We start from the raw sequence: 19,499 nt of genomic DNA on the forward strand, positions 1-19,499 counted from the left end.
TCAGGTTTCTTCTTGTGCTTTTCTGTCCCTGTGCACTTATAAACTTCACCAGTTCAAATTATTTATCGTTTTATTTATTTGTTCCATTTATATGCTACCTGATCTTCCAAGGAGCTCAAGGTGCTGTATTCATCCCCATGTCATCCTCACAACAACCCTGTGAGGTAGGTTAGGCTATGAGATGGTGAGGCCCAAGGTCACCCAGTGACTCTAACCATTATGGCACACTGCCTCTCACAATTTCCTTGTGCCATGCTGCTGTAGGCAGGTTCCTTAGTGTTCTCAGTTTCCTTGCTGAAGCCAACGATGTGCGTGCAAGTTCCTTGGGGCACCTTAAAGACTGAAAACGATATCAAAGTGCAGCAACCAATTTCGCCTTAAGCAGCAGATCCATTTATTCTGTTGTAAACAAAATCTGCCCTTATTCCCTTATGGGGGACACAAGAGCCCTTATAGAGTCCTTTGTAGGTTCTCCATCGGTCGGAGAAAATAACAGAGGCCAACCAGAAAATACTGAAAAGCAAAGAAGCTAGTAAGCCTGATCTTTATTGCTGCAACAGAGTGCTCCTCTCACACTTGGGAAAGGAGGAGGACCCAGAACAAAGGTGTGCCTGCCCTTATATAGACATTTTAAATTCCCTGCCCTGGAGCTCAAGACCACCCCTCCATACATCATACATACATCACAGAAGGGTGTAACCCAAGACCACCCCCCACAAACATCATACCTACACCACAGAAAAGGTGCTCTACAACAGAAATTTTAATGTTGTTGTTTTTCCTGTCTGCCAGGTTGTCTGATATTGCCTTTCCTGGTAGTCTGGCCATTCCTTTGAGATGGTGATTACCCAATTTCAGAGACAATGGGAAGGTTCCCTCACCTCCCTACCTCCTTGCAGAACAAACATTTGGTCATTTTGGGAGTCAAAATGGTTTCAGGGCGGTCTTCCTGTGCTGCTCCAGACACGTGGTCCACATATCTATGTACGTGCTTGGTTGGTACATTTATGAACATTTATTATATATATAAAGACCTTAAATTTTTTATTACAATGCTTTTGCACCCCATGTTTCTGATTTGGCAAGTGCTCAGAGAAGAAGAATCTGCCAAGCAATGAACCCCGGAAAAGCGGGTCTACACTCATTTTGAAGGCTTTCATGGTCCAAGAGTAAAATCTCCATTAAATGTGAGTCGTAAGTCAGGCTGCAGAACTACCCCTTTCCTTGACAGCTTCCTGACGTTGCAGAGTATAAAAAGGGATTGACTGCCATGGAAGCACGTCGCTTCTTAGCTGACACTCGTAAAACTTAAGTAAATCAAAAGCCTTTCCTTTAAAAAGGCCAAGAGCCTGGTTTTCATTGGACTGTGCACTAAATGGGGGGAGAAATCTCAGAGAAAGCACACTTTGGAAGGCCTGCTTCAGAAAAGAAAAACCATTTCCAAAGCTCTTAAAATGTTCCATTTATACGCAGTTGTCTTTTATCATGCACAGATCTTGTAAGGCTGCACAGATGAAAGAGTGGACTTTTCAAGTCATGATCCTCCTGGAGATCCTATAGTTACGCTGTTTGGATATCTAAAGGATAGGAGAACAGAATAAGTCTTAGAGATGACGATTCGTTTGTTAAGGGCAGGTCAAAGAGAATACCCTGCAACATTTCTCAAATGAAAATAGGGATGTCATAGTTAATACTAATACTAATACGCAGTGCTTTTTTCTGAGGGGACTCAGGGGTACACATACCGCTAAACATTTTGTGAATCTTTGTACTTTTGTCCATTTACTGTATTTATTTTTCCCAATTTGAACTATAAAATGGTGAGTCAAAATGAGAGTATCCATACACATTTTTTTTAAAGAAAAAAGCACTACTAATACTAATACTAATACTACTATTTATACCCCACCCATCTGACTGGTTTGTCCCAGCCACTCTGGGCAGTTTCCAACATATATAAAAAGATAATATAATGTTTAACATTAAAACATTAAGCATTCCCATCCAACCTGGCCATTATAACAAATTTGTAACGCTTCGGATTTGGTGACTGAATTTGCTTTCTTTCTTCTTCTACCTTCCCCATCCCTTTTTCCTTTTATGATGCATCTTTTTCCATTGTAAGCCTGAGGAGAAGGACTGTGTTGTTTTTGTTGATTTGGAAGGCACTCTGGGAGCTTTCCTCCCTGAAAAGCAGAGTCCGAATGCTTTGAATCAATCAATCAATCAATCAATCAATCAATGGAAAGGGCTATTATAGAACCTCTTCCCCATGAGTTTTCTGCTCCCCTTTTAATCTTCAATAGCTGAGCTAACTGTCAACACCACCTCTTGGGTGTTTTTTTCTTTTTAAACCCAATAACCTGAGAGCAGCATCTTGTACATCAACGCAATAATAGCAGGAGACACAACGGAAGGATGCAAAGCTCCGAAGGATCAGAGCAAATGTTTTCAGGCTTCCGATGTGTGATGCAAGCAAATTAACCACTCTTAAGAGCAAAGTGGTGATTCCACACTCCACCCCCCAAAAACACACACACAAAACACCCTTCTTCAGGTTCTATTTACAAAGCAAACCAACCCTGGTGAAATGTAACTGCTTGTCAGAGAAAATGTCTATTACGTATTCTTGCCTTCTTGTAATGTGATGCCCACCGTACAACTTGTAAGTTTAATAGGTCCCAGGAGCCAGCCACTTGGTTAGCGCAGGTTAATGTTTCCGGGCACATTTCAAAGTGTTGGTGCTGACCTTTAAAGCCCTAAACAGCCTCGGTCCTGTATACCTGAAGGAGCGTCTCCACCCCCATCGTTCAGCCCGGACACTGAGGTCCAGCACCGAGGGCCTTCTGGTGGTTCCCTTGCTGCGAGAAGCCAAGTTACAGAGAACCAGGCAAAGGGCCTTCTCAATAGTGGCACCCACCCTGTGGAACGCCCTCCCATCAGTCCAGGAAATAAACAACTATCTGTCTTTTAGAAGACATCTGAAGGCAGCCCTGTTTAGGGAAGTTTTTAATGTTTGGTGTTTTATCATGTTTTTAATATACTGTTGGGAGCCGCCCAGAGTGGCTGGGGAAACCCAGCCAGATGGGCAGGGTATAAATAATAAATTGTTGTTGTTGTTGTTGTTGTTGTTGTTGTTGTTGTTGTTGTTTAGGGAAAAAACATACATGAAAGGCAGAAGGGCCCCTGCCTGACCCCACACCCTCACTTGTCATATGAACACCACTTTGTCTCCGCTTCCACTCTGACTTTAATCCAAAGATTCAGAGGGTTAATAGGAACAAATTTCTTCTACTTCTGGGTATTCCAGATGAAGGGGGAGATGTCACAACCTCCATCAAGCAAGTCTCTGGCCTCCTCCAGAACAGTGCTTTGTCGTGAGTGTTTTCAGTGACATGTTTGTGACACGATGATAGTGGTGGGCTATTTCTGCTGTGATTCTTTCCCAATGATATTGCATTATTTTCTTTCATTGGGGGCTACAGCACAACCAAAGCTGTACACACTCACACGCAACTCAGAACAGTTTGGGTTAATACAGTGGTATCTCGGGTTACATACGCTTCAGGTTACAGACTCCGCTAACCCAGAAATAGTACCTCGGGTTAAGAACTTTGCTTCAGGATGAGAACAGAAATTGTGCTCTGGCGGCGCAGCAGCAGCAGGAGGCCCCATTAGCTAAAGAACAGTTTCAGGTTAAGAACGGACCTCCGGAACGAATTAAGTACTTAACCCAAGGTACCACTGTAATTTGTTTGGCCAAAAGGTAGAGTGGATGCCGCTGGGAATGTTGAGAGAATAGGAGTCACCAAACTGTCATCTTCATGGACATTACAGGCAAGAAGTGCATAAGCCAAATACTCTACTCTCCACAGGGAAGTTTTAAATGTTGGATGTTTTATTGCATTTTTAATATTTTGTTGCAAACCGCCCAGAGTGACTGGGGAAACCCAGCCAGATGGGTGGGGTATAAATAATAAAAAATATTAATATTATTATTATTATTATTATTATTATTATTATTATTATTAGCAGCATTATTATTATTACAGCAAGGAGTATCCATAAAGTGGACATTGAATACAGCAATTCAAACTATTTGGGTATTGGCCCTTCCATGTGTGTGTGTATCCTGGTGAGAGAAAAACCAAAGTCAAGAAGAATCTTGTCTCTTTTCCAAGAGGGATTACCGTATTTTTCCATCTATACGACACCCCCTATTTTTAGAGACTCACATTTAAGAAAATGGGGGGAGAAGGCACAGAGTTGTTGAGCTTTTTTTGGTCCCCAAATCCACCTCCTATCTGTCCCATCGCCAGCAGAAGCTGCCAGTCGCCCACCCAACTGCTGGAGCTTCAGCCAATCAACATCACCCATTGATGCAGCAACCAATAACACGCACAATGGCCGCTGACAATCGTTGCAGCAGCCAATCAAACGTCCACCCTATGCACTACCCATGTAGTGCCCACAATTTTTAGCAGGATTTTTAATGAAAAAACATAGTCTTATACACGGAAAAGTACAGAATGTCAGCTGGAACTGGGATGCCACTTAGCAGCCACTTCTGATGAGCTACTGCGGGGTGTTTTGTTTTTTTTAAATGTGATCATATTGATGGGAATGTTATTTATATGTAATTTTCTAACGCTTTGTAATTGTTGTGAGCTCCTTTGAGCTCAACTTTGCTGCTAGCAGAGGAGCGGCGTGCAAATATGACATTGACACAAATCAACGCAACAAACTGAGTTTCAGCTTGACATACAAGCCAATGCAAGACATTTGTCGAAACCGGCCCATTTGAAACTAAGCAGCGCTGAATGCCAATCAAAGCCACTAAACTTGTACAAAGTGCTTCTGTTCTTCCGGAGGCTTTGATGGAGGAAAGAGTTAGGCTTTGATTCCATTGCTTCTCTCTCGCTCCTGAGTGGCAGGCAGCCCATGTACATTATTTATTAAAAGTTAAGGAGTAAGATGCCTTTACTCCTGACTGGAAAAAGAGGGTTTTCGGGAAAGGTGGGGGGGCTTTGGGAGAGAAATATATATATATATCAGGAGCAAAGCTACTGGTGTGGAGCTTGAAGATGAAGGACCCTGCTTTTTCTCCTTGCTAACTTTGAATATGGGAGCTTCAAAATCCAGGCTGTCATGTATGATCACAAAATCCATCTTATGCAGAAAGAAGAGGGGCAGAGAAATAATGCCCCCAAAGGTCCCAGAATCTTTGCACTTAGATTCAATGAGAGCTGGAATTAGAAGAGAAAAGGTGAATTCTATCCTGCTCCAAATTTATAACTGCCTTTCGAATGAAGTTTGCATCTCATCGTGTCTGCAGCAGCAGCAGTAAGCAAGCTTCTAAAGCAATCCAGCTATGTCTAAGGGTGCACTTCCTCCTCTTGAATGGGAACATAGTGTGATAAAAAGGTAAAGGGACCCCTGACCATTAGGTCCAGTCGTGACAGACTCTGGGGTTGCGGCGCTCATCTTGCTTTATTGGCCGAGGAAGCCGGTGTACAGCTTCCGGGTCATGTGGCCAGCATCACTAAGCCGCTTCTGGCAAACCAGAGCAGCGCACGGAAATGCCGTTTACCTTCCCGCCAGAGCGGTACCTATTTATCTACTTGCACTTTGACGTGCTTTCGAACTGCTAGGTTGGCAGGAGCTGGAACCGAGCTACAGGAGCTCACCCCGTTGCAGTGGCGTAGCGTGGGTTGTCAGCACCCGGGGCAAGGCAAGTAATTTGTGCCCCCTAACCCGTGGATTTGCACCCCCTAACCCGTGGATTCGCGCCCCCTAACCCTAACCCCCAGATGTTGCGCCCGGTGCGGCCGGCCCCCCCTGCACCCCCCACGCTACGCCACTGCCCCGTTGCAGGGATTCAAACCGCCGACCTTCTGATCAGCAAGCCCTAGGCTCTGTAGTTTAACCCACAGTGCCACCCGCATCCCAACATAGCGTGATATATATCACAATATATATCTGTTGTAAACAAAAACCTGCCCTTTTCCCTTATGGGGTATCCAAGAGCCCATATAAAGTCCTTACATAGGTTCCCATAGAGGCCAACTAGAGAATATTGAGAAGCAAAGCAGCTAGTAAGCCTGATCTTTATTGATCTGTTGCAACAGGGTCCTCACTCATCACATGAAGGAGAGAGGAGGAACCCAGAACAATGGTGTGCAAGTCTTTATGTAGACTTTTGAAATTGCCACCGTGTAGATCAAGACCACCCCCAGAAACATACATACATCACAGAAGGGGTGTAGCTCAAGACCACCACCCCAGATACATCATACCTACATCACAGAAAGGGCGGTCTACAGCAGAAATCTGAGTGCTTTGTTTACCTCCTGTCTGCCAGGTTACCTGTTAATGGTCACTTGATTGGATTACCTGGGAAGCCTGGCCAGTCTTTTGTAATGATAAATACTTGAGTTCCTGAGCCAGGTCACAGGTGTTAGGATATTTCCGTTCCACCTTAAAAGGGAGCAGGATGTTTGTGTCACAGCCTGCGTATTTCCTGTTTTCACAGGATGTTTCTGTTGTGTCTTTGCTTTTGTTTCACTCTCTGTGCTGGAGACACTGACACAGGCAGTCATGTCTTTCTTTGTTCTGATCAACACTGAATAAAACTTGTAAATAATGCTCTCCTGAGTGCGACTTTTGCTGTGAATTATCTGCTGATAGAGTGTGCATGAGCTCTGGAATGTGGCAAGATATTTTCTCGAAACTCATGTCACTAATTGCTGATACTGCGTGTCTACGGGAGATCGAAGGATGGTCCGGCAGACGGCTTGGGGCCATGATGGACTTTGTCTCCCTGGCAGTATCCCAACAACAGGTTCATCCTGTTCATACATAGACAAAACCTTTAAGACAGGATTTGTCAGGAAAGAGACAATGGGGAGGTTTCCCACTTTGACCTTGCAGAGAAATCATTTGCTCAGGGGAATCAAAATGGTTTCAGGTTGGTCTTCCTATGCTGATCTATGTACGTGCTTGGTTGGTACACTTATGAACATTTAACATATACCTAAGACCTCAAATATACCTAAGACCACTGTCCATGGTTGGACAGTGTTCTCGAAGCTACTAGCATGAGTTTGACCAAACTGCAGGAGGCAGTGGAAGACAGGAGTGCCTGGCGTGCTCTGGTCCACGGGGTCATGAAGAGTCAGACACCACTAAACGACTTAACAACAACAACAAGACCTCAAAATTCCTATCACAATAGCAATCTGCCTTATAATGAACCAGTCCATGTGGCTCAGGGTTGCCTGCAACAGTGATAGGGAACCAGCTGCCCTCCAGATGTGGATGGACTCCAACTCTCAGGTGCCCCAGCCTGCATAAACAGTGGTCAAAGACAAGCATAGGCAAACTCGGCCCTCCAGATGTTTTGGGACTACAGTTCCCAGCAGCCCTGACCACTGGTCTTGTTTGCTAGGGATCATGGGAGTTGTAGGCCAAAAACATCTGGAGGGCTGAGTTTGCCTATGCCTGGTCAAGGATAATGGGAGCTGTGATCCAATATCTTGTTGTTTAGTCGTTTAGTCGTGTCCGACTATTCGTGACCCCCTGGACCAGAGCATGCCAGGCACTCCTGTCTTCCACTGCCTCCCGCAGTTTGGTCAAACACATGCTGGTAGCTTCGAGAACACTGTCCAACCATCTCATCCTCTGTCATCCCCTTCTCCTTGTGCCCTCCATCTTTCCCAACATCAGGGTCTTTTCCAGGGAGTCTTCTCTTCTCATGTGGTGGCCAAAGTCTTGGAGCCTCAGCTTCAGGATCTGTCTTTCCAGTGAGCACTCAGGGCTGATTTCCTTCAGAATGGATAGGTTTGATCTTCTTGCAGTCCATGGGACTCTCAAGAGTCTCCTCCAGCACCATAATTCAAAAGCATCAATTTTTCGGCAATCAGCCTTCTTTATGGTCCAGTTCTCACTTCTATACATCACTACTGGGATCCAGTATCTAGAGGACCACAAGTCCCCCTACCTGTGTTCTTCACACTAGCTGGCCTATCCCAGCCGTACCTAGAGATGCTGGTCCATGAATATGTGAAATTAGAAGCAGTGAAAGTTGCTCCCTTAGGGTGAAGGGGGTACTGTCCCGCCAAGTGCAGTCCCCCCCAGCTAGCCTTCCCCTTCCTGCCTTCCTACCTACAGCCAACCCAAGGGATCGTGCCACAATCTGCCAGCATCCTCCTCCTTAGTCTCAGTGCTGCCTTTGAGGAAGGAGGATGGGGACAAAGAGAGAATAAGGTATCTTCTTTATTTAATTTTATTTCAAAACCAAAAAGAAACAAAATACAAGCATCAAATTCAAAATCCATATTCGTTTTCTAACATAAGCCTACTACATAGATTACCTAAATTAAAATATACATGATTACTCTAGGATTCCCTTTGCTGTGTGTAAATACATTGCAGTTAAGAAATTTATATTATAAATAATATTATAGATTCCTACATGCCCCCCACTCCCCTTCACCCATGTGTGATCTCAATATTTTATTTCTTCCATCTTGTTGCGTTGTAATTATAATTGTGTTGTTAATAATTATTCAATTGTTTCTATTGTTATTTTCTTGCTTACCCCTGCACCTTTTACGCATTATCTATTAATATTTCAATTCCGGAACAATATTTTTTCATGTATTCCTTCATCCCACTCTTTGATTATTCTCTGATTTGAGTGACCTCTAATAATTGCTGTCAATTTTGCCATTTCTACAGATTCACAGAGTTTGTTTTGCCATTCTAATAATGATGGGATTATCTCCCCCTTCCAGTTCTTTGCAATCAATAGAGAATGAGGTGTTATTGGCACTGACTCCACCTGCCGTTGGGCTCCCTGCATTCCAGCCTACCAGGGCCATTGGGTAACAGCCAACACTGGTATGAACATAAGAAATAATCTGCCAGATCAGACCACCTCATCCAGTATCCTATTCTCACAGTGTCTGACCCGATGCTCATGGGAAGCCTGTAAGCCGGACCCGAATGAAACAGTGCTCTCATCACCTGAAATTCCCAGCAACCAGCATTCATACTGCCTCAGATGGTGGCTATTGTGGTTGGTAGCCCTTGATGGCAGAAAGTGAGGGGGAATTAAATAACCTTTTAATGAGGGTGAAAGAGGAGAGTGCAAAATATAGTCTGAAGCTCAACATCAAGAAAACGAAGATCATGGCCACTGGGCCCAACACCTCCTGGCAAATGGAAGGGGAAGAAATGAAAGCAGTGAGAGATTTTACTTTCTTGGGCTCCATGATCACTGCAGATGGTGACAGCAGTCATGAAATTAAAAGATTCCTGCTTTTTGGGAGAAAAGCGATGACAGCATCTTAAAAACCTAGACAGCATCTTAAAAAGCAGAGACATCACCTTGCCAACAAAGGTCCGTATAGTTAAAGCTATGGTTTTCCCATTAGTGATGTATGGAAGTGAGAGCTGGACCATAAAGAAGGCTGATCGCCAAAGAATTGATGCTTTTGAATTTATGGTGCTGGAGGAGACTCTTGAGAGTCCCACGGACTGCAAGAAGATCAAACCTCTCCATTCTTAAGGAAATCAGCCCTGAGTGCTCACTGGAAGGACAGATCGTGAAGCTGAGGCTCCAAGACTTTGGCCACCTCATGAGAAGAGAAGACTCCCTGGAAAAGACCCTGATGTTGGGAAAGATGGAGGGCACAAGGAGAAGGGGACGACAGAGGACAAGATGGTTGGACAGTGTTCTCAAAGCTACCAGTATGAGTTTGAACAAACTGCGGGAGGCAGTGGAAGACAGGAGTGCCTGGCGTGCTCTGGTCCAGGGGGTCACGAAGAGTCGGACATGGCTAAACAACAAAGCACTTGATAGCCTTTCCTCCACAAATTAATCTTTTACGTGCTAAACATGTGCCACACCTCTGAGACACTGTTTTTCCCTTGGCTTGTTATGGCCAAGCTTTGTTGTGGATGGGACACATCCAGGCACACACACAATCCAGCTACTTTGCTATTTTCTTGCATTTCTCAAGCCCTCTGTGCAAAGCTTGCATTTGATTTCTTGCTCTGCCCTCTTTTGCCTCAGCCCTGCCCACCATGGGCGTGTGGCCCCTGAAAGGTTGTCCAGCAGGGTAGGTGGACTTCGGAATGAAAAAGGTTCCCCACTGCAGCTCTAACTGATGCTTGCTCCCCTTCTCTTTCCCTCTGTAGCCAGTATTTGAGAACAGCTTCTTGTCCATCTGAAGAGAGGCTTCGTTGAGAATTAGAAACTCTCCGGAGCGGATCCTCAGTTAGCTTTGATTTTTGAGCCCCTCGTGTGATGTGCCTCAGGGAGCAGCAGTGTGGGTGGAGCGGAGCTTGCAAGGCTTGAACCAAAACAAGCTAACTCCCCATGGCCTTCTGGGAAGAAACCGTGTGGTCTCATGCCAGAGTTCCCATTGTGATTCCAAATTGGGTGTGGGTGTGTCCTTGGACCTTATTTGGCAAAATATATAAACAGCAGAGTTGTCCCAACAAAGTTGAAAGGATGTTCACATGCAGGCAGGAGATGTAAATTGTGTGCGGACTATGAAGGGGGGGGGCAGGGAAGCACTCAGACCTTTATTCTAGGGGGAAAAATGTTGTGTGTACGTATCTGTGTATGCAGCCTAAATCTTATCATCCCACACTTCACGGGCCTTGAAGATGTTACACACATCCTCTCACCCTCCAGAGTTTAAAAGCTTTGCGTCTATTTGTTTTTTAAAGTGTCTTTTCACTTAAAAGAGCTTGACACTTCATGCAGGATTTGCAGCAACTCATCCGAAATAATCTCTGCGGGGTTCTCTGCCTGGATGTGCAATATTTGACGTGGTCTTTCTTTCCTTCTATGGCAATAACCTGCACGGTGGCCAAATTGCTCTATCCTGCATTGCTCGTTTTGTTTTGCTTTTTTTAAAACCCCCCCCAAGAGCAATTAGAACAGTGGCCATATTATTCCAAAGAGGCAGAACATCAAATAAACCAGAGCCACACCCTTCAGAGAAGAGGAAACTTTGCCCTTAACAAGGGAGGCAGTGACAGCTGCTCAATGTTCCAAGTTAAGTTGGGCCCAGCCTTTGATCTCAGCAGGGGGCAGCGGGACTTGTGCTAACCACATATGCAATCCTTACTTAAAAGGGTCAAGCAGGTATTTTTAGTTCCAGTTTGAAGATGGAGGGAGAGCCTGCCTCTCTCTCTCTCTCTCTTTTTCTCTCTATCGGATTAAAAAAAGGAAAAGCAGTTAGTGAAGCCATCGCTAAGGTGGAATGCCAGAGATAAGAAAGGAAGAGGCTCTGGGTTATTTGCCAATTGGTGTCTTCCCCCCTTCCCTAGCAGTGTGTAGGAGCCATGCTCAATTTAGCATTTTATGCTAGCCTTTTCAGAAGGCTCTCAGTATGTGTCTGGTTTGGCTAAAACTGGAGGGAGAGTGGGGCTTGCAGAGGTCCACTGAGAGCTCCCACCCTCTTCCCTTGCCATTTGAGCACTCTGTAGAAGCCATGCATGTGTGTATGTGTGTACAATGCTAGGCAAATTGGGCAGAGCACCATAGAGAATGCCTCCCCATCTTTGCTGTGATCTTGGGAAGGCAGTATTGTGCAGCGGTTAGAGTGCTAAGGCCTGTCAAAATGAAAAAAATTAAGGTTAGACCGTTAAGATAAATTATAGAACAAAAATTGAGAAAGATGGAAAGAATTTGCTGAAATAGTTAATTGAACTAGAATACAAAAAAGGGAGGTGTGAGGAGGTCAATGAAACAAGTAAATGAAAGGTAAAGATATGGAATATTGGATGTGTGTTTTAGTGTTTGTGTTTCTTTTTGCTGTATTGCTGTATTGTTGTATTGTTTTTTATTTTTTTATTTTTATGTATTGTAATGTATGTTCTGTTAAACTTTTTATTGTTTTCCTTTTTTCTTTTTTCTGTAATCTTTAAACTTCTAATAAATATCATTTAAAAAATAAAATAAAAAATAGAGTGCTAAGGCCTGAAGTTCACCTGATAACCTTCTAGGGCAGAGCTTTCCAAACCGTGTGTCGTGACACATTAGTGTGTTGGCTGCAGTGTGTAGGTGTGTTGTGCAAATGCTCCCCCATGTTCTTCCCGGGGCTGGAAAGGGGTTAGTTTAAACCTCTGGTTTGCTAGTGAAACTGAATTACTGTGCTGTGAAATGATGCATGTCTAAAAACTGTGCCACCATTGTGAAAAATTTGGAAAGCTCTGTTCTAGGGTCACTCTAAACCTAACTTACCTTACGACATTGTTTTAGAGACAGGGTCCAGGGATGGGGAGGGGCATATATTCTGCCTTGAACTCCCTGGAGACAAGATGGGATGGAAACATAAAAAATAATAACGATACATTTGCACAGCAAAGAGTGCTGTTTTCTAGCAGGAACTGTGTGCAACTCTAGCCTTATCCCTATGCACATACTTTCTCAAACAACAGCTGCATGGCTGAAGAGGCAAACAGTTTTTCAGGTTGTGTACTGGGGGGGGGGGGGAAGATTGCCACCTCAGGCTGAAAACTTCACAGACCCAACTCCAGTGGTTTGTTTTTTCCTCTGTCATTTCCATCGCTTCATCAGGTACCACCACTGTCCACTGCTTGTGGTAGTCCTGGGAGCACAGCTTCAGAAGTCCCGCTCTGTTTTATTGATCCTACAACATTGCCAATCAGGAAGTATTTTGATTAGTGATGTATGGAAGTGAGAGCTGATCGCTGAAGAATTGATGGTTTTATAATTATGGTGCTGGAGGAGACTCTTGAGAGTCCCATGGACTGCAAGAAGATCAAACCTCTCCATTCTTAAGGAAATCAGCCCTGAGTGCTCACTGGAAGGACAGATCGTGAAGCTGAGGCTCCAAGACTTGGCTACCTCATGAGAAGAGAAGACTCCCTGGAAAAGACCCTGATGTTGGGAAAGATGGAGGGCACAAGGAGAAGGGGACGACAGAGGACGAGATGGTTGGACAGTGTTCTCAAAGCTACCAGCATGAATTTGACCAAACTGCGGGAGGCAGTGAAGACAGGAGTGCCTGGCGTGCTCTGGTCCATGGGGTCACGAAGAGTCGGACATGACTAAATGACTAAACAACAACAACAACAAGTATTTTGATGCTCCCGCATGGTCAAATTGTCAGTATGGGGGGATGAAAAGCCCATAAAATCACAGTTCTTCCATACCCTGCTCACAATCAACTGTTTTCCACTACCCCAAGGATGAGGAAGCCAAGGCTCTTCAGAAGCTGCTGAACCCTTAGCCTTGTTGCCTGGCAACAGTGGGCGTGGTACTCTGTTGACATCTAGAGAGCGCCAGGTTGAGGAGAGCTGCTGTTCTCCTATTTCTCTATCTGTTTCTCACTCATCCCAGGTACTGTCCCTGGCTACCTGGCCTTTGTACAACCAGCTCAGGGAATGGCACTGGATGGCAGCTTCCTCCTCCTTAGACTCAGTGTTGCCCTTGTAGGACTCAGCCATGAGGAGGATGGGGACAAACCTAGAATTAGTTGGCCCTGTCTGGTATAGCTCCAACTACACCTTCATCCCTCCCTCCCAGTTCCAGTGGCACCAGCAGGGCTGTCTTTTCCCAGCGGTGCAAGGGGTGCGAGGCACCCAGGCACCGAATTCTGGGGGGTGCCAGGTGTCTGCCGCTGAAGACACCTAAGCTCTTAACTATCTCTACCTGTTATGAAATAATAAATAATTTTGATTAAGCTGGCATTCAAAGCTGGCCACTGCTGCCGCCTCCACCCTGGCCGCTTTCTCCTCCCCAGAGTCCTGCCCTGCATGGAGAGGCGTTGCTCTTCTCCTTCCTCCTCCTGGGGAGCTTTTAAAAGCACCTGGATGTGAAGCTGCACACCTTTGCAGAGCTCAGGTGCCTGGTTCTTGAGGGGCAACAGCAGTGAGACTCGGAAGAGCAGGACACTGCTGCCGCTGCCACCGCCATGGCCTTGCCTGCAACCATGGAGAAGTATAAAGGTAAAGGGACCCCTGACCATTAGGTCCAGTCGTGGCCGACTCTGGGGTTGCGGTGCTCATCTCACTTTATTGGCCGAGGGAGCCGGCATACAGCTTCCAGGTCATGTGGCCAGCATGACTAAGCCACTTCTGGCGAACCAGAGCAGTGAACGGAAATGCTGTTTACCTTCCCGCCGGAGCGGTACCTATTTATCTACTTGCACTTTGATGTGCTTTCGAACTGCTAGGTTGGCAGGAACAGGGACCAAGCAACGGGAGCTCACCCCATCGCGGGGATTCGAACCGCCGACCTTCTAATCGGCAAGTCCTAGGCTCTGTGGTTTAACCCACAGCGCCACTCGCGTCCCTATGGAGAAGTATATCTTGGGTGTAAACATGGGCAGCACTAAATTTGGGGGCGCTGGGTGGGTCTTCGCACTCCGGTGGCGCGTATGCTAAACATGGCCCTGGGCACCAGTCATCACTGGATGGGGAACCCTGTGGTCCTCCAGATGTTGTTGGACTTCAACTTCCATCATCCCTGACCATGGGCAGGGGTGGTTTGAGGGCAGCACAACCGGTACAGTCTCAGCAGTGCTGCAGGGCACACCAAAACAAAACTGTAGAATGGAGTGAAAGAGGTGCCTCCCCCCCATTTTAGCACCAAACAGGACACGGCTGAATTTTGAGAACCCAAAGTCCACTACTGGTCAAACTGGCTGGGTCTGATGAGAGTTGTTACCAGGTTCCCGCCTCCTCACTCTGCAAGCTCTGGTTCTAGATCAGGCTTCCTCAACCTCAGACCTCCAGATGTTTTGGGTTTTCAGCTCCCATGATCCCTAGCTAACAGGACCAGTGGTCAGGGATGATGGGAATTGTAGTCTCAAAGCTTCTGGAGGGCTGAGGTTGAGGAAGCCTGTTCTAGATTCTTGCCCCACTGGGAGAGAACAGTTCTTTTGTAACCAAAAGCTGGCATTCTTAATGCTTCTTCTTTCCTAACAGTTCTCTTGGGAGGAAGGAAGCGCGATCCCCACGGAGCTGTTGCTAACTGCTGCAAGTGGGCAACATTTAGGCCCTGTGACGCTCTGAGCAAAGGAAGAAGAAGAAACAGATAGGGTTGGGGGTTAAGAAGAAGAGAATAACTCTCACAGGGGAAATACCCTTTTCAAAGCAAAAACCTTCAAGGAAGTGCTGATTTGCATTACAGAAGCGCTCTGTCATTTTATTTCCTGCCACAGACAAATTTATCACTTTTTTTTTTTTTTGGAGTGTCGACTATCAATGACAGCAGAAATTACACGTCCTTTCATAGCCCAAGTCTTTTGATAATTACTCTTTTAACTGCCTCTTGCTTACAGATTTTATCTCATTCCGAGTAGAGGGGTAACAATCTGACACAGTTTGGAAGAATATTAAATTCACCCCTCCACCACCTCCACCCGTCAACTGGAAAGTACTTGACCGGATAATGTCGCTGCCCCAAAAGAGGCAATCTGCCAAAAGAGAATTAAAATCTGAAACAATGAAAGGTTTCAAATAGGGAAATGTGATGACAGAGATGAGAGGAAGGTTTCATTTGGACAGGGTATGATTTGAAGGATTTCCCTGTGATGGTTGCTTTATTCTCTCTCCCCCCCCCCCTTGTTTATTCTTAATGCATTATCACATCCTCAGGGGCCAAAACACTGCCAGCCTTCCCAAAGAGGAGTGTGGGAAATAGGAACATTCAGAAAGGATTTTCATGGATGGCTACCAATGTTACTCCTGCTCAGAGTAGCCCCCTTAAAATTAATGGGCATGTCTAATTTAAAGCTAGTGTTTTCAATGGGTCTGTGGAGTAGAACTTAGCTGGATACTAACCCTAAAGGCTGGACAATAAAAACAGCTGACAATAGAGGGAAACCTAAAAAAACACATAAGTAAAATCCATCTAGCTGGGAAAGGTTGTCAGAGAGAGAGAGAGAGAGAGAGAGAGAGAGAGAGAGAGAGAGAGAAAGACAGTCTTCAATTGTTTCAGGAAATTACAGATAGCAGATGCCCATTGTATCTCAGCAAGGATGCCTTTCCGCATAACAGGGGCACCCACCCCTAAGGCCCTGTTCCAAGTTGCAGTGAAAGCACTTCTGATATTTTAGAGACTTTGATACTCTCCTGCAGGACACAGTGATTTTTTGAGTGTGGGATAACCAGCCTCATGCAACCAACATGCTTAAGTCTCATTAACATGAAGGGATTAATACCATAGAGTAAGCTGTCCTGCGAGGCTTAGCTGTGTCCCCTTCCGCTCACCTTGGGAGGGACTAGGTAATCAGATCTCTGTTCCCTCAGTTAACCCAAGAAGCTCAGCTTGTGAAGAGGATTGATCCGGTTGCTCCAGCTCAGACCACACAGCTCTCACAAATATCCCTTGAGTTCCTATACCAATAATTTAGCAACTTTCAATGTTTTGGAACTAAGCCAAGTTTTACTGCCTGTGCCACTTTTCTGACTGGTGTATGGAAACACACATGAACCAGACCTTTGAAGAGTTTGTAAGTGAACCAATGGAAGAGGGACATTTCGGAACTCACAAGGGCATTTTTTAAAGATTTAACAGCCTATATTTCAATGCTTTGATTTGCTGAATATTTTGTGATTTTAAATCTCTGCTGGGGTTCTTGCCTCAAACTTGGATCTTGGCATCTAGGAATTATCATCAAATTTTATATATATATAAAACCAGCACGGGGTATATAAGAGTTGAAGCAGAACCAATAGGGCTGCAGCTTACATACACACTGACTGCACCAGTTTAACGGGAAGAGTCTCTTGGGCTCATCTTCTTTATGTTCTTCATGGCCTGCTTTTGCCTTTGTGTTAACATGACAAGCCAAGCCTATAAATATATGTTTGTTTGCACATGGCAATCCAGCAGGCAACCATAAAATGCAAAATGGCACTTCGTTGCTTTTTGTGTTTTGTTTTTGCTCCTTCCAAAGCCTTTCTTCTCATGATTTCCTTTGGGCACTCATGACAAATGGCAGTGAGAGAAGAAACTGGAAGGTGTTGAAAACTGCTCCTGTTCTGTTATCTCAAGTTCTCCTGCATGGCCTGCTATCTGTATACAACTGGATCTGGTAGCAACAGTTGTTGAGAAGCTTGCTTTTTCAGCCAGGGATGTGAGTATGTCTCTGGAGCAAGTTTTCTTTGATCTGGGAGAGGACAGTGATCTGCCCATCTGCCCCGCACCATCCCAATAGCAGAGCTCTCATACTTCAGACTTAAAAACTTTAAAAAGTGAGGGGGAAAATTGAAAAGCTTAGGAAGTGGAATATACAAATTAAGGAAAACTGGAGTTTCACTCCCTGGAATGGTCCAGTGCCAACCACTATGTCCCTGAAAGAAAGGTTGCTTTTATGAATGTGTGACTGAGAAAGAGAGATGGAAAACTTTTCGTAGAAAAGAATATGCTGACAGACTTGTAGTTTTGATTTGGAGCACCAGGAGCTAAAGGATTCCTAGAGAATAAGGATTTGGCTGCTATCTTGCATGCAAACACCCTTGAATTTACCCCAAAATGTGGGATCCCGTGCAATTTGATAAGGGAAGTTGGTGTCATGCCAGAAAGAGTTTACAGAAAACAAGCATATATCATATAACAAAAATACAGAGCTGCAGCTCAGCTGGTTTACCCCCAAAGATGTTGCAACATTCTGAGTTCCCATTGGTGTGGAAATCTGTAATGTCTTAGATGATGCGTGTAATGGGAATCGGGGTTGCTTGTGCATAAACTGCAAACTGCTCCAAGCTAGTCGTATAGCTAAACCTTTCCCTGGTTTGACAGCCCTTATAACGCGACTGTCTTAGTCACTGGCAGAATCCGTCAGTGGGCGTCTCCTAAACTTCCTCCAACATAGAAATTCTTTGACGCCCAGTCTCCTCCTAGATTCTCTGCGTGGAAGCCTTCTGCGCAGCGTGGGCATGCCAAGCGGAGGTCCGGTGCTCTCTCCGCTGATTTCACTGGAAGAGTCTCGGAGCCTCCCCTCCGCATTACTCTCAGCCTCCCCTTTCTCCCTGGTGTCCCCTGGATTTCCTTCCCCAGCGGAAGCTCTCTCTCTCTCCTTGCTAGTTCCCTCCCCTGCATCATTGGAGCGTCTTACCTCTCCTCTTGCCTCTGATGGCAGTTCCCTGACAATGCGCAACAAGTTTCTCAGTTGGTCAGGGTTGGAGAACTCAAGGCTGGCAGGGGGGAGTTTGTCTCCTAGGCCCCTCTATCTGGGTCTCTCTTACCAGACCACATCCTCCCCCAAGCCACACACCCCTCTCCCCAGACCATATCTCTAGCCAGACCTGTTTGCATCCTCCTTGAGTGTTCTCACAATGAATCCTACTCACCTGGATGGAGGATAGATGAGAGAGAAAGAGAGAGGAAGGAGGAGGAGCAGGAGAGGAAGAAGGGAGGAGGAGAGGAAGAAGAAGGGAGGAGGAGATTTGCATTTGCCCACAATCTGTCTTTCTGTCTGTCTCTGTCTGTCTTATCTATCTTCCATCTAAAATCTGCAGTTTTGACCAAAAAGCAACTGCTAACCATTTCCAGTCCTGGGAACCACAGCCTGTAAGACATATCAGTAATTTCTGTAGAGTTCTGCCAATAGATCCAACCATGTTAGCAAAGGCAGAGGTGTTCTGGATGTGTTCTCTGGACACATTGATACCACATGGCCTCAGCCTGTACCACTTTGCATCAGCGCATGAAGCCCTTCTGAGCACTCTATCCTCAAAGCTCTGTAACAGCCACCCTGGAATCAGCAGCATTTTTAGCAGAGCAACTCATGAAGGCAGAAGCCAACGCGTTTTGCTACGCAAATAATAAAACTTCTGCTTTGCTAGTCACAGTAGCATGTGTATCATTTTAGTGATTAGCCAGGTCCTAAAAGGGATTCAGTGTTTTCACTGGGCTACAGAGATGGAGCGTTCTGGAAACTCAGCCAAGTTTCACAATGCAATCAAACTAACTCATTGCTTGCAGTGTTGTCTTTTTGAGGCTACAGTCTGATGTGCAAACTTGTTGTGTTTTGTGTGCATGCTAGAAGGAAGACTCTGCCAACCCAAAGTGTATCTTGCGGTTCGTGGCTTTATGAATAATTTTGTATGAAGCTTGTAGGATTAAGAACTTTGGCCAGCTCTGTGATAACATATCCAGATTCAAGCGGTAGGCTCTGCCAACTTCGACTGCCCTGAGGACGATTTGTCGAAAACACAGCATAGACTTACATCACTATTATAATTGTCTAGGACAGCATGAGAGGCTCATAGGCTGGTGCCCCAGCTGAGTACTATCTGCATTTAGCAAATAAAGCTGGCTTGCCGGCTCCCCTCAGCTTCTCATGACAATGCAAGACTTAGTGAAGGGATTTAGGACTCCAACCTCAGCCAGAGTCTTCATCATTCAGGCTCATTGGCATATATGAGGGAAACAGCTCTTTGTAGACTGGGACTTCCCCAACCTGGTGCCCTCCAGATGTTTTGGGCCACTGCTCCCATTGGCT

The 19,499-nt window shown here is 45.4% G+C and overlaps 1 long non-coding RNA gene across 1 annotated transcript; it reads left to right on the forward strand.

Annotated features, from left to right (window-relative positions):
• The first annotated feature begins 1,051 nt into the window (after positions 1-1,051).
• Positions 1,052-17,231, forward strand: LOC310693985. The gene is made up of 3 exons (XR_014519451.1): positions 1,052-1,187; positions 13,788-13,992; positions 14,974-17,231. It is a non-coding gene; the product is annotated as an uncharacterized lncRNA (long non-coding RNA).
• Positions 17,232-19,499: the final 2,268 nt, after the last annotated feature.

Source organism: Podarcis liolepis (genome assembly GCF_965112155.1).
Source record: "Podarcis liolepis genome assembly, chromosome: 15".
NCBI lineage: Eukaryota > Metazoa > Chordata > Lepidosauria > Squamata > Lacertidae > Podarcis > Podarcis liolepis.